The 12,313-nt window shown below is 41.0% G+C and overlaps 1 protein-coding gene and 1 pseudogene across 1 annotated transcript in view; both read left to right on the forward strand.

The window, feature by feature from the left end:
- Positions 1 to 12,313, forward strand: part of Hmg20a (high mobility group 20A) — a 78,318-nt gene that overhangs the window by 7,629 nt on the left and 58,376 nt on the right. The gene's annotated exons all lie outside the window — the stretch shown is intronic.
- Gm2296 (predicted gene 2296) lies at positions 11,192 to 12,179 on the forward strand (annotated as a pseudogene).

The raw sequence follows: 12,313 nt of genomic DNA on the forward strand, positions 1-12,313 counted from the left end.
AGGCTTGAGCCACAACTACCTTGATGAAATACTGTTTCTTCTATTTTTGGATTCTTCACAGCTTTTATTAAACCTTGTTTAACATATTGATTTGAATATGTGGAACCAGTTTATATCTCTAGGATTGAACAAAGGTGACCATGATATATGATCTTCCTTTTGCCCATGAATTTATTTATTTTGTTTGAGGAGAACACAGATGGAGAAGTCAGAGGTCATTTTGTAGGAGTTGGTTCTCTCCTTCCACCATATAGGTTCCAGGATTGAACTTGTGCTGTCAAGTTTTGTCTTGGAGCATCCTTATCAGGTGAGCCTCTTCTGGCCTGTGTATGATCTTCTTACTATGTTCTTTAATTCAATATGCAGATATTTTATTAAGAAATCAGGGAACTCAGTGTATTCTTTTCCTCTCTGTTGTTGTATACTTACCTGATGTTGGCATCAAAGCAATGATAGTTTTGTAAAATAAGTCTGGCAAGTATACCTTCCCTTTGTAGTTTGTAGGAAAGTTTAAGCAGTGTTCATGTGGGAAATTGGGCATTGTTAGTGCTGCCTTACAAGTTTGGTAGAATGTGGTGGTGAATCTCCCCACTATTGTTCCCTTGTAAGACTTTATTCTTTGGTTATTATGGGCCTCTTTAACTTGTTTGTAGCGTTTTGATTTAATTTGGCATGTCAAATGTGTTTGTGAGTTTATCAGTTTCTTCTAGATTTCCTAGTTGTATCAAATACTAGTTTTCAAACTATTCTCTAATGACCCTCAGAATTTCACTGGAGTCTGTTTTAGCTCCTCCTTTTCATCTCTAACCTTACTCTTTGAGTTTTTTCTTTCTTTTGATGAGTTTAGCTATGGATATGTTAATGTTTGTCTTTTCAAAGAACTAACTTCTTTTGTTTAATACTTGGAATTTTTAAAATTTCTTCCCTGGCCTTTTAATAATGTATTGTTCAGATGTATTTGTATAGCTTCCAAAGTTTTTACTTGCTATTGATTTTAGTTTTATTCTACTATGATAAGATCCCCCAAAATGTTTTCTTCTGTATTTGTTTAGATTTATTTTATGACTAAAGAGGCAGAGGCAGAGGCAGGTGGGTCTCAGAGTTTGAGACCAGCTTGGTTTACAGAGCAAGTTCCAGGATGGCAAGGGCTACACAGAGAAACCCTTTGTCAAGAAGAAAAAAAAAATCTAGAATGGAGTATATTTTAGAGAAGGTTCCCTGAACTACTGAGAAATATGTATATTGTATATATTTTAATATGATGGAATATTTTGCATATTATCTGTTGAGTCCCATTTGATCTATGCTGTAAGGTTTTTTGGGTGTTGGTTGGCTGGCTGATTGACTTTTGTTTTCTTGAGTCTCATGTATCCCAAGCTTACCTCAAACTCCCTATGTTACTGCCTCTCCCTTCCAATTGCTGAGGTTATAGGCATGTATAAGCCACACCTGGTTTATTACATGTTTTAACTGTGAACTTTCTCCATTCATTTTGAGTTCAGGTGACCTATCTAAAGATGTGAGTTAAAAGCCAGGCAAAATGGTACCTACCTGTATTTCAGCCTTCAAGAGCTGAGACACAAGGATTGTTATAAGATTGAGGCCAGCCTTAAGCTAGTAAATGTGTGTGTAAGTAAGTCTATAGTAACTATGATCTTGTGTCAAAAAATTTTAGGTAGATAGATAGAAGATAGATGGATAGGTAGATAGAAGATAGATGGATGGATGGTAGATAGAAGATAGATGGATAGGTAGATAGAAGATAGATGGATGGATGGATGGATGGATAGGTAGGTAGGTAGGTAGATAACACAGTAGGATATTGAAACCCACTATTTTTGTATTAGGACCTATGTGATCTTATTTTGCTCAGTAATATTTGTTGCCTGAAATTAGACCTCAGTAATTGGTACATATCTATTTGCAATTGTTATATCTTCTTGAACTGCCCCCCCTTATTAATATGAGATGGCCTTCTTTATCTCTGGAGACTTTAAATCTACTTTACTGCCTATCAGAATAGCTGTGCTAGCTTGTTTTCATCTTCTGTTCGCTTGATATACTGATTCTTACTCTTTGACTCTCTCAATCTGTGCACGTCTTTACCAGTGAGATTTTTTTGTTATGCTTGTCTATTTGTTTCTCCCTCTCTCCCCCCTTCCTTCCTTCCTTCCTTCCTTCCTTTGAAATAGGGGATAGTCAGATTTTGCACCTCACTATTGAGCCAAGCCCCTGCTGCATCCTTTCAGCTCAGTGTCTGGCCCACTTCTATAGAGGAAGAGGAAACAAGTAACGGAAACATGGACAAACCATACATAGAAGTACAGTAAAGCCAGGTGCAATACAACAGCAACCACTCTCGACAACAAAAGTGGGGGCAGAAATATTAAGGTGGGAAATGTGAAGTAAAAGAAGTTAGAATAACTAAAAAGTGAAAAGACAGCAGGAGGAAGTGAGGGCCAGAGAGAAAGGATAAAAGGAAGTTTGCTGTTAGAGGGAGAGGAGAGACTATCCAAGGGAGAAAGAATAAAAAATACATATTTGAAAAGAAATGATTTATCTAATGAACCATACAGCAAACACAAAACTGAGAGCACTGTCTGCACGAGAGACACTGTGTAGCAGAGGACACATTCATCACCATGCTGACCCGGCTCTTCAGTTCATTTTATTGGTGGGGGAGTCAAAGGGACACACGCATGGAGGTTAGAGGACACTTGTAAGAGTCAGTTCTCTCTTACAGTGTAGCTTCTAGAGATCTAGCTCAGGCCATCAGCCTTGGTGACAAATGTCCTTACCCACTAAATCATCTTGCTATCACCACCACCGCCACCCCTAATGTTCAAAAGATCATTTCTCTGTATACCTTAAAGCAATAATAAAGGTCCACAAAACACATTACTGAATGTTTGGCAATAGGTTAGGGTGACAACTGGTAACTGAAAACTAGGTAGAACCCTGATAAACCAGATAGGTTTATGTTACCTGCACATAGATTTTGTTGTTGGGGAGAAAGGAATAGAGATCTTTAAAACTATTTTTGAACCATGTTCCTTGATGACAATGGTATATATTTGTGTTTGTATTTAAACATTTACATTTTTGTACTGGCTAGTTTTGTGTCAACTTGACACAGCTGGGGTTATCACAGAGAAAGGAGCTTCAGTTGAGGAAATGCCTCCATGAGATCCAACTCTAAGGCATTTTCTCAATTAGTGATCAAGGGGGAAAGGCCCCTTGTGGGTGGGACCATCTCTGGGCTGGTAGTCTTGGGTTCTATAAGAGAGCAGGCTGAGCAAGCCAGGGGAGGCAAGCCAGTAAAGAACATCCCTCCAAGGCCTCTGCATCAGCTCCTGCTTCCTGGCCTGCTTGAGTTCCAGTCCTGACTTCCTTTGGTGATGAACAGCAGTATGGAAGTGTAAGCCAAATAAATCCTTTCCTCCCCAACTTGCTTCTTGGTCATGATGTTTGTGCAGGAATAGAAACCCTGACTAAGACAAATTGGTACCAGCAGAGTGGGGTATTCCTGTGACAACCTGACCATGTTTTGGGGAGGTCTGTGCAAGGACTTTGGAACTTTGGGCTTGAAGATCCATTCGTTGTTAAGAGCTCTGTCAGATGTTTTGTAAGAGCTTGGAAGATAATGTTGAGAACAGTGCAGAAGATGGAGGCCTGGCTTGTGAAATTTCAGAGGGAAAATTAAAGACTCTTTTCAGGGCCATTGCTGTTTTGATTGTGAAGATTCTGTAGTTCTGGTTAGCTGGGGCTGAAGAATCAGCTGTGATTAACAAGATACCAGAACTACCAAAGCAAAAACTTTGCATTACTGGGACTATTGATGCTGGTTAGCTGGAGCTAAGAAATTAGCGGTGATTAAGAAGAGACCAGCATCATTGAGGTGACATCTTCTGGGAAGTGTTTTCTGAGAGCACAGTGGCTGCGTTCCAGATATAGCCAAAGTTGTACCTTGTGCTGTGGCTGGACTTGGTAATGTGTAAGGGTCACTCAGGTGGTACTGGTTTTGAAGGCATGAAGGAGTTGAGCAGAGCAGCTGAGGCTTGGCACTGTGATAGGCCATGGAAGGCCATTGGTTAAAGTGCAGCCTCAGTTGCAATTGATGGCCCAGGACTGAAGGGGTCATGCAGTGTTTTGGAGATGCCAGTACCATGAGATGACCACCAAGAGCAGCAGCAGCAGTGGAGTACAGGCATCTGGAGCCTAGAGGATGAAGCGTGTGCTACAAAGTGCATGGCTGGAGAAGTGACCCAAGTCCTTGGAGGAGCCCAGAAGATCGTAAGTTGGATCCCAGACATTGGACGGTTGGAGATTGACTTTTGCTTTTGATTGTGACTGTGCCCTGATATTTTCCCTCTTGAAGGAAGAAACTGTTTTAGTGGAGCCCACAGTTAAGAGACTTTTAATTGTAAAAAGACTTTGGATTTTAAAAGAGATGGATATCTTAAAGAGATTGAAATTTTAAGAATATGTAAAGACTGTGGGACTTTTAAAGTTATTTAGATCTTGGGGATGGATAAGAATGTAAGGGTTGAGGCTTACTAGTGACGTGTTTGTGTGTCAAGTTGACAAGGGGTCAATTGTACTGGCTAGTTTTGTGTCAACTTGACACAGCTGGGGTTATCACAGAGAAAGGAGCTTCAGTTGAGGAAATGCCTCCATGAGATCCAACTCTAAGGCATTTTCTCAATTAGTGATCAAGGGGGAAAGGCCCCTTGTGGGTGGGACCATCTCTGGGCTGGTAGTCTTGGGTTCTATAAGAGAGCAGGCTGAGCAAGCCAGGGGAGGCAAGCCAGTAAAGAACATCCCTCCAAGGCCTCTGCATCAGCTCCTGCTTCCTGGCCTGCTTGAGTTCCAGTCCTGACTTCCTTTGGTGATGAACAGCAGTATGGAAGTGTAAGCCAAATAAATCCTTTCCTCCCCAACTTGCTTCTTGGTCATGATGTTTGTGCAGGAATAGAAACCCTGACTAAGACAATTTTCAATAAAACTAGGCCTCTTCTTGTATCCCTTCCCCTTCAATTGAAATATTCTGCTTCACAAAAAACATATCCAACTACTTCAACTTGTCTTTCTCAACCTCGATTCATTTCTCCTACTGCTTTCTCATCTCCATGTGTCCTTTACTTTTATACTTTATAGTTTTAATTTCTGTTCTCTTAATTAAACCTTTAATTGTTGTTTTTGGTAGCATCACAACTACTACAGCTTTTTTTGGGAAGCAGTATACCTGGGGTATCAGCATTAATAAAATGTCCATACTATTAAGCCAATAATTACATTTATAATTTATTCTGAAAAATATTGCGGCAAAAGATAGAAGACATAAAATGTTACATTGATACATTGTCTTGAAAGCAATTGAGAGGCTGGGAAGGAAACAGTCTGTAAAGTGATCTTTGACAACTACCTCAAGGCTGGGTGTGGCAGTGCTACCTGAAGTCCCAGATTCCAGCCTGGGGAGACAGGCAGGAGGAATCCTGGGACGTCTTGGCCAACCAATCTTAATTGAATGGATAAGCTTCAGCTTGCAAGAGAGATCCTATCTTAAAAGATTATATGGAAAGAAATTGAGGAAAACTATTATTAACCTCTGGCCCCCCTCCATGTGTGTACACATGTACATGTGTACCCATCCCTACATATACACATAAAAATAACAGCGAATAAATTTAAAAAGTAAAAACATATAAGTATCCAGCAAGTGGCTAAGTAAATATTACATATCTTCTTATTTTCCCCAGTGATTTCTTTTGAAATACATCAAAGATGTTAATAAGACATTTTTACAAAAAGAGAAAATTAAATATAGAGGAAAACAAAATAGAAAAACTGGGATTAACATATATTTCTAAAAGTTATATTTTTGTATTATAATTAGTTACTGGTTGATTCCTTGTGTCAGGGACAGTATTGAAACAATATTACAGAAAGCATTGTTACTGAGAAATACTGCTCTGGAGTCACATCCTAGCTGTATGTCACTAGCTAGTATGTGATCTTACAAAGGAAAGAGGTGGGAGTGGGGCGCTGGCTCAATGTAAAGGTATTTATGGCTAAGCCTGGTGACCACGATTATTTCCAGGACGCAGCTGGTGGAGAGTGAGAACTACCTCCTGAAAGTTGTTCTCTTACATCTACACATATGTAAAACATACACACACACAAACAGAGAGAGGATAAAAATAATGAAAAATAATGAAATTTTATGAAAAGTAAAGAGGTAATGCTATTTATTAAATTAATCAGAAGTGTCTACTCATCGTAAGCCCTCAGTGGTTTTGCTGTCATACATCTTACATTTAATTTTTCATGTTCTCACAAGAAACTTGTTGAAGCTATTATTTTTCACCTTTCATAAGAGAAAAATAGAAAGAATGCTTAAATGTTTTGATTAAACAATCTGTCAGATTAACAGAGGACCTCTGTAGAAGCAGGGCTTCTCTAGGTCCCATGGACACGGTATGTTAATTATTTTTCTTGTTGTTGCATCAAAACTCCTGACCAAAGCAGCTTAAGGAAGGGAGGCCTTGGAGCTTATAGCTCCAGGATGTGGTCCAACATTTCAGGGAAGGCCTGGCAGCAAGAGTTTGAGGCTACTCAGATTGCGTCCACATCAGGAAGCCAAGAGAGACCAAACCTTTTAGTTATCTGGATCCGCTCAGTGGAATTTTGCCTCCAGCATTAGAATAGGTCTTTCCAGCTCAATTAACCTAATCCAGAAATTCCTTCAGGGGCGTGCTAGAGATTTGTCCCCGGTGATTCTAGGGCTGGTAAGCTTTCAGTATTAGCCATCATAAATGAAGAAATACTGGACTTTGGGAAAGGAACCCACAAAAGCAAGGGCATAAGAGGGTGAACTCCCACAGAGAAGCATAAGAAACCAATACTCTAAATTTATTTTTTTTCCTCAAAGCATTTTGCTACACAGGGTCCAGAAGTATAAGAAAATAAATTTATGTTACATTAAGCTAATAGTCTTAAATGATTTGTTAAAGCTGCAATTCAAAACTATTGCAGAGGCATAGGGGAAATGATGGGACGTCTAGAATAAATGTAAGTGGAGCAAAGAGAAAATTAGAGGCACACTGGTAACAATGATAATGAAGACATGACACCTCAAGCTACATGTAAGTTAGGTAGAGCTGTTAGTAGGAATTGACAGCCTTGAGTGCCTGTATTAGAGAAGAAAAACATCAAACATCAGTGCTTTAATGATGTCATTAGGGAAAAGTAGCAAGCCAAACCCAAACAAGTTGAAGAAGGGAAATAATAAAAAGTAGAAATAAATTAAATAGAGACAAAAAGCCAAAAATGTGTTCTTTGAAATCTTTCAGAAAATATATAGGCCTCTAGCAATACCAATCAAGGTGGAGGGGGGTGCTTAAATTTCCATTATCAGGAATGAAAAAGGAAACATACCTTTGTTTTCAGTTGTTGAGACAAGTATCTAACCATGATACTCAGAATTATAGACAGGAGCCGTGAGCCACCACATGTGGATGAAAAGAGGATGGTCTTTTTACATATATATGCTACATGTTTAAAAGGTAAAGAGATAGGAACAACCTCATATGAATAGATTTTAATTTTTAAGTGTAATGTACAACTTGTTAAACACATGTCACCAAAATTAGAATATCTGAATACTCATTTTTATCTACTAATTAAATTTAGTCCAATTAAAATCTTCCTGAAGAAACTACAGCCTAGATGACTTTATCAGTGAATTCTTAAAAAATGTTTAGGTCACCCATGGCAGCACATGCCTTGAATCCCAGCACTTTGGAGGACAGGGGCAGGCAGAACTCTGTGTGTTTGAGGCCAGCCAGGGCTATATACTAAGAATTTGTCTCAAAAAGCAAACAAAAAGTGTTTTAAAGAAAAATGACCTCAGCTTTACTCTTCTGTGGAATATAACTTGTTTTACTGGATTGACAAAGCCTTAATGCCAAAACTGCACAATGTTGGTTTTTCTGGGGTTTGTTTGGGGTGGGGGATGGTTTTTCAAGATGGGGTTTCTCTGTATAGCCCTGGCTGTCCTGGAAATCACTTTATAGACCAGGCTAGCCTCAAACTCAGAGATCCACCTGCCTATGCCTCCCAAATGCTGAGATTAAAGGCGTTTTTAATGATTAAATATGTTTCTAAGGTCAGTCTGTTTTTATATTATTTGACAACTGGGCCAACGAAGGACTTGTAAGATTCTCACAAGTAGTATAAAAAGACAATCAAACATTAAAATAGATAAAATATTTAAATAAGCATTCCACAAAAGAAACTATTCAAAGGCTTATAATGATCATATTTGTATAAGATAAATGCAGATGTAAGCCACAGTGAGAAACCATTGCATACCCATTGTAATGGCTAAAATTAAAAAGAGTGGCAATAGCCCAGGGTGATGGTATCTGTAATTCTTCCACTGAGGAGGCTGGGTCAGGAGAATCCTTCCAAACTTAGAACAGCCTGGTCTGCATAGTGAATTTCAAGGCATGTTGTGGCTATATAGTGAGACCTTGTCTCAAAACTACAAAATCACCAACACAAATGAGACTGACAGTGTCAAGAACTAAAGATGTAGATCAAATGCGACTCATGCTTCTGGGTAGGTTCGTGAACTATTCCAACGATTATGGAAGTCAGTTTGACCATATGCTCTAAAAGTTGGAGCTATTGTCCGGCCTCACTATTTCTCAGTGTAGTAGTCAACAGAAACCTGTACTAATCACTCACCAAAACATAGGGATGGACGGGAATGGTCACAGCAGCAGCTAAATGCCCTTCAAGGTAGACTAGGCTAGCTAATGCCTTCTGTGATATAATAGATGCCCATCGTGTGCATATGTGAACAAAAGAACCCCGACAAAAAATAACTGCGCACTGTACGAACTCAGTTCAAAAATAAGCAAAACAAATCTATAATGTAAGGTGTCATAAGTTTTGTTTGTGCGAGGATAATGCACAAGAAGGGCATAAGCTGGGGAATTTCTGCCTTGTAATAGTCTCTTTTTCTGATGTGGCTATAGTTGATACTGTGCATACTTCATGACAAACCATCAGATGAATACATATGATGTCAATTGTTTACATTTATACTGTCGTACTTAAACCTCTCACTGCTCCCGTGGCTTTAAAGATTCTTTTGCTATGCATTCCCAACTCAAGAACGAGAGGCGGTGTTCTGCTCCCATTGCTCCGTCAGCAGACTCTGCTCGTAGAACCCCAGGAACTTCTGTGCTGTCCACCAACATAGGCATCTTGCACAGTCTCCTTTACTTAATCCAAAACACGTGGGTGTCTCCTTTTGTTTTTCTCCATTGAAATTGTGTAACACCATTTGCTGTTCATCTACCTACCTGTGTTCCTGTCACCTGGATCAGTCACCTTTGTGAGCTCCTCCTTATTTATCTACCTCTCGAATTCCTTAAAACACACTCCTCTTCTTAATCTACCTATCCGGTCACGCCTCAAAATCATTTAAAGTTTTACCATCACACTTACTGAAAATTCCTAAACTATCTTTATCTCAAACATTTCTTCTGAGCTCTAATATATGACCTCCAACTTGATTTGGGTCTCCAAGTCATCTTAAAATGAATATGTCAAATCTGAAACTGATTTTTTCCTTCTAATTCTAACAGCTCAAACATCTAATTTCTCAGTTAGAAATCTGGGCATCAGAGCTGATGGTGTATCAGGGTAAGGTGTTTGCTGCCAAGCCTGACAGCCTGAGTTCATTCCCTAGGACCCAATTTGTGGAAGAGAACCAACTCCCACAAGTTGCCATCTGACCTCCACATTCATGCTCTCACAAACTACACACACACCATCTGATTTGATTTTTTTATTTTGATTTTTGTTTTATTTTATGTGTATGGGTGTTTTGCCTGTGTGTGTGTGTGTTCACCAGTTAGATGGCTGATACTCAGAGACCAGAAGAAAGCACTGAGTCCTCTGAGCCCAGAGTTACAAACAGCTATGAACTGCTATCCCAGGTTGTCTGGGAAAGCAGCCAGCACTCGTAACCAATGGCCCATCTCTCCAGCCCCAAATGCAATTTAAAAAAAGAAAACGAAGGAAATCTTGGTTCCATTCCTGAGTCTTCTCAAGCACATATGTGCACACACCCCATCCAGACTGCTGCAGCGTTCTGTCACTTTTGCGACAGATCCATCCTCTGCCCCATCTTCACTGTCACAGTCCTAGTCTAAGCCACTATCATGCTGTGGTAGCTACTGCAGCAGCTTCCTGGTGGTCTTCGTTCATTCTTACCCATTATTTACACAGAAATCAGAATGATCCTTTTAAAAGCATAACGATCATGGCCCCTTGAGATGGCTTGGGGTAGAGATGCCTGCCACCAAGCTAACAAGTTGAGGTTGATCCCCAGAATCAACATGGTAGAAGAAGAGAACCAATACAGATCTTTTATTATTATTATTAGATATTTTCTTTATATACATTTCAAATGCTATCCCGAAAGTTCCCTATACCCTCCCTCTGTCCTGCTCCCCTACCCACCTACTCCTGCTTCTTGACCCTGGCTTTCCCCTGTACTGGGGCATATAAAGTTTGTAATACCAAAGGGCCTCTCTTCCCAGTGATGGCTGACTAGGCCATCTTCTGCTACATATGCAGTTAGAGATACGAGCTCTGGGGTACTGGTTAGTTCATATTATCCAATACAGATCTTTGACATAGCTCCATGTGATTTGGTACCTGACTGTCTGTTTTTGCTACTTACCTCTCCTGCTCATTTTTCTCTAGAGCACCAAATTCCCCCGACTTCAGATTTGTGTGTGTGTGTGTGTGTGTGTGTATGTGTGTGTGTGTGTGTGTGTGTGTGTGTGTTTAACATTAGATCTAATAAGCTTGTTCCTCAGTGTGGAAAAATACCTACTTCAGCATTTGGCTCTCGGTGATGTGTTACTTCTTCAGATGGGCTTTATCTAAATGATGTCTTCTGCTGTTACTCTGTACCTTCCTATTCTTTTTCTGAATAGGATTTTCACAATTTTAAAATTGTTTATTGACATATGCATTCAGTATCTTGCACCTAAAAGTAAAACTTTTCATGAAGGCAGGGACTTCCTGTTACTATTATATTCCTGGCATCTTACACATGATCTGGTATAAATTATACGTTAGAAAACATATGGTAGCTACCGAGGAGCAGACGTAACGTTGTGAGCGTTTCGTAGCGGACGTCGGAATTAGTGGGAGCGGAGTGGGGCCTCGGGGGCCTCGCTAGGGCCACAGCGGCCGGCAGTTGGGCCCCCCGCCCCGGCCGGCGGTCCGAGGAGTGCAGGAAGGGGGCCGGGGGGACCCGCCCCCGGCCGGCTGAAGTCATGAACTCCAATGTGGAGAATCTGCCGCCCCACATCATCCGCCTAGTGTACAAGGAGGTGACAACACTGACGGCAGACCCACCTGATGGCATTAAAGTCTTCCCCAATGAGGAGGATCTCACAGACCTGCAGGTTACCATCGAGGGCCCTGAAGGGACTCCCTATGCTGGAGGTCTGTTCCGTATGAAGCTCCTACTGGGGAAGGACTTCCCTGCCTCCCCACCCAAGGGCTACTTCCTGACTAAAATCTTCCACCCAAATGTGGGCCCCAATGGCGAGATCTGTGTCAATGTGCTCAAGAGGGACTGGACGGCTGAATTGAGCATACGACATGTGCTGCTGACCATCAAGTGCCTGCTGATCCACCCTAACCCAGAGTCTGCACTCAATGAGGAGGCAGGCCGCCTGCTTTTGGAGAATTATGAAGAGTATGCTGCCCGGGCCCGTCTGCTCACAGAAATCCATGGGGGTGCATGCAGCACCAGCAGCGGGAGGGCTGAGGCTACCCAAGACCTGGCCAGTGGGGCTTCAGCCTCCTCTGCTGACCCTATGATCCCAGGGGTCCTAGGGGGAGCTGAGGGTCCCATGGCCAAGAAACATGCAGGTGAGCGAGATAAGAAGCTGGCAGCCAAGAAAAAGTTGGACAAGAAGCGAGCACTGAGGCGACTGTAGTGGGGCTCTTTCTCCTTCCCTCCCTTCTGTCCCCTCCCACTCTGTCTCTAAGTTATTTAAATTATGGCTGGGGTGGGGGAGGGAGTTGGGGGGGGCACCAGAACCTGGATTTGGTTTTCTAAATAAAAAGTTGGAAAAGCAAAAAAAAAAAAAAAAAAAAAAAAAAGAAAACATATGGTAAACAAGAAAATGTATCATGGCACATTAAACTGCACTTTGAGGAGCAATAGTGATGCCCCATGCCCTGATCATAAAGAGATTATTTCCTCTGGTTC

This window comes from Mus musculus, chromosome 9 (genome assembly GCF_000001635.26).
Source record: "Mus musculus strain C57BL/6J chromosome 9, GRCm38.p6 C57BL/6J".
NCBI lineage: Eukaryota > Metazoa > Chordata > Mammalia > Rodentia > Muridae > Mus > Mus musculus.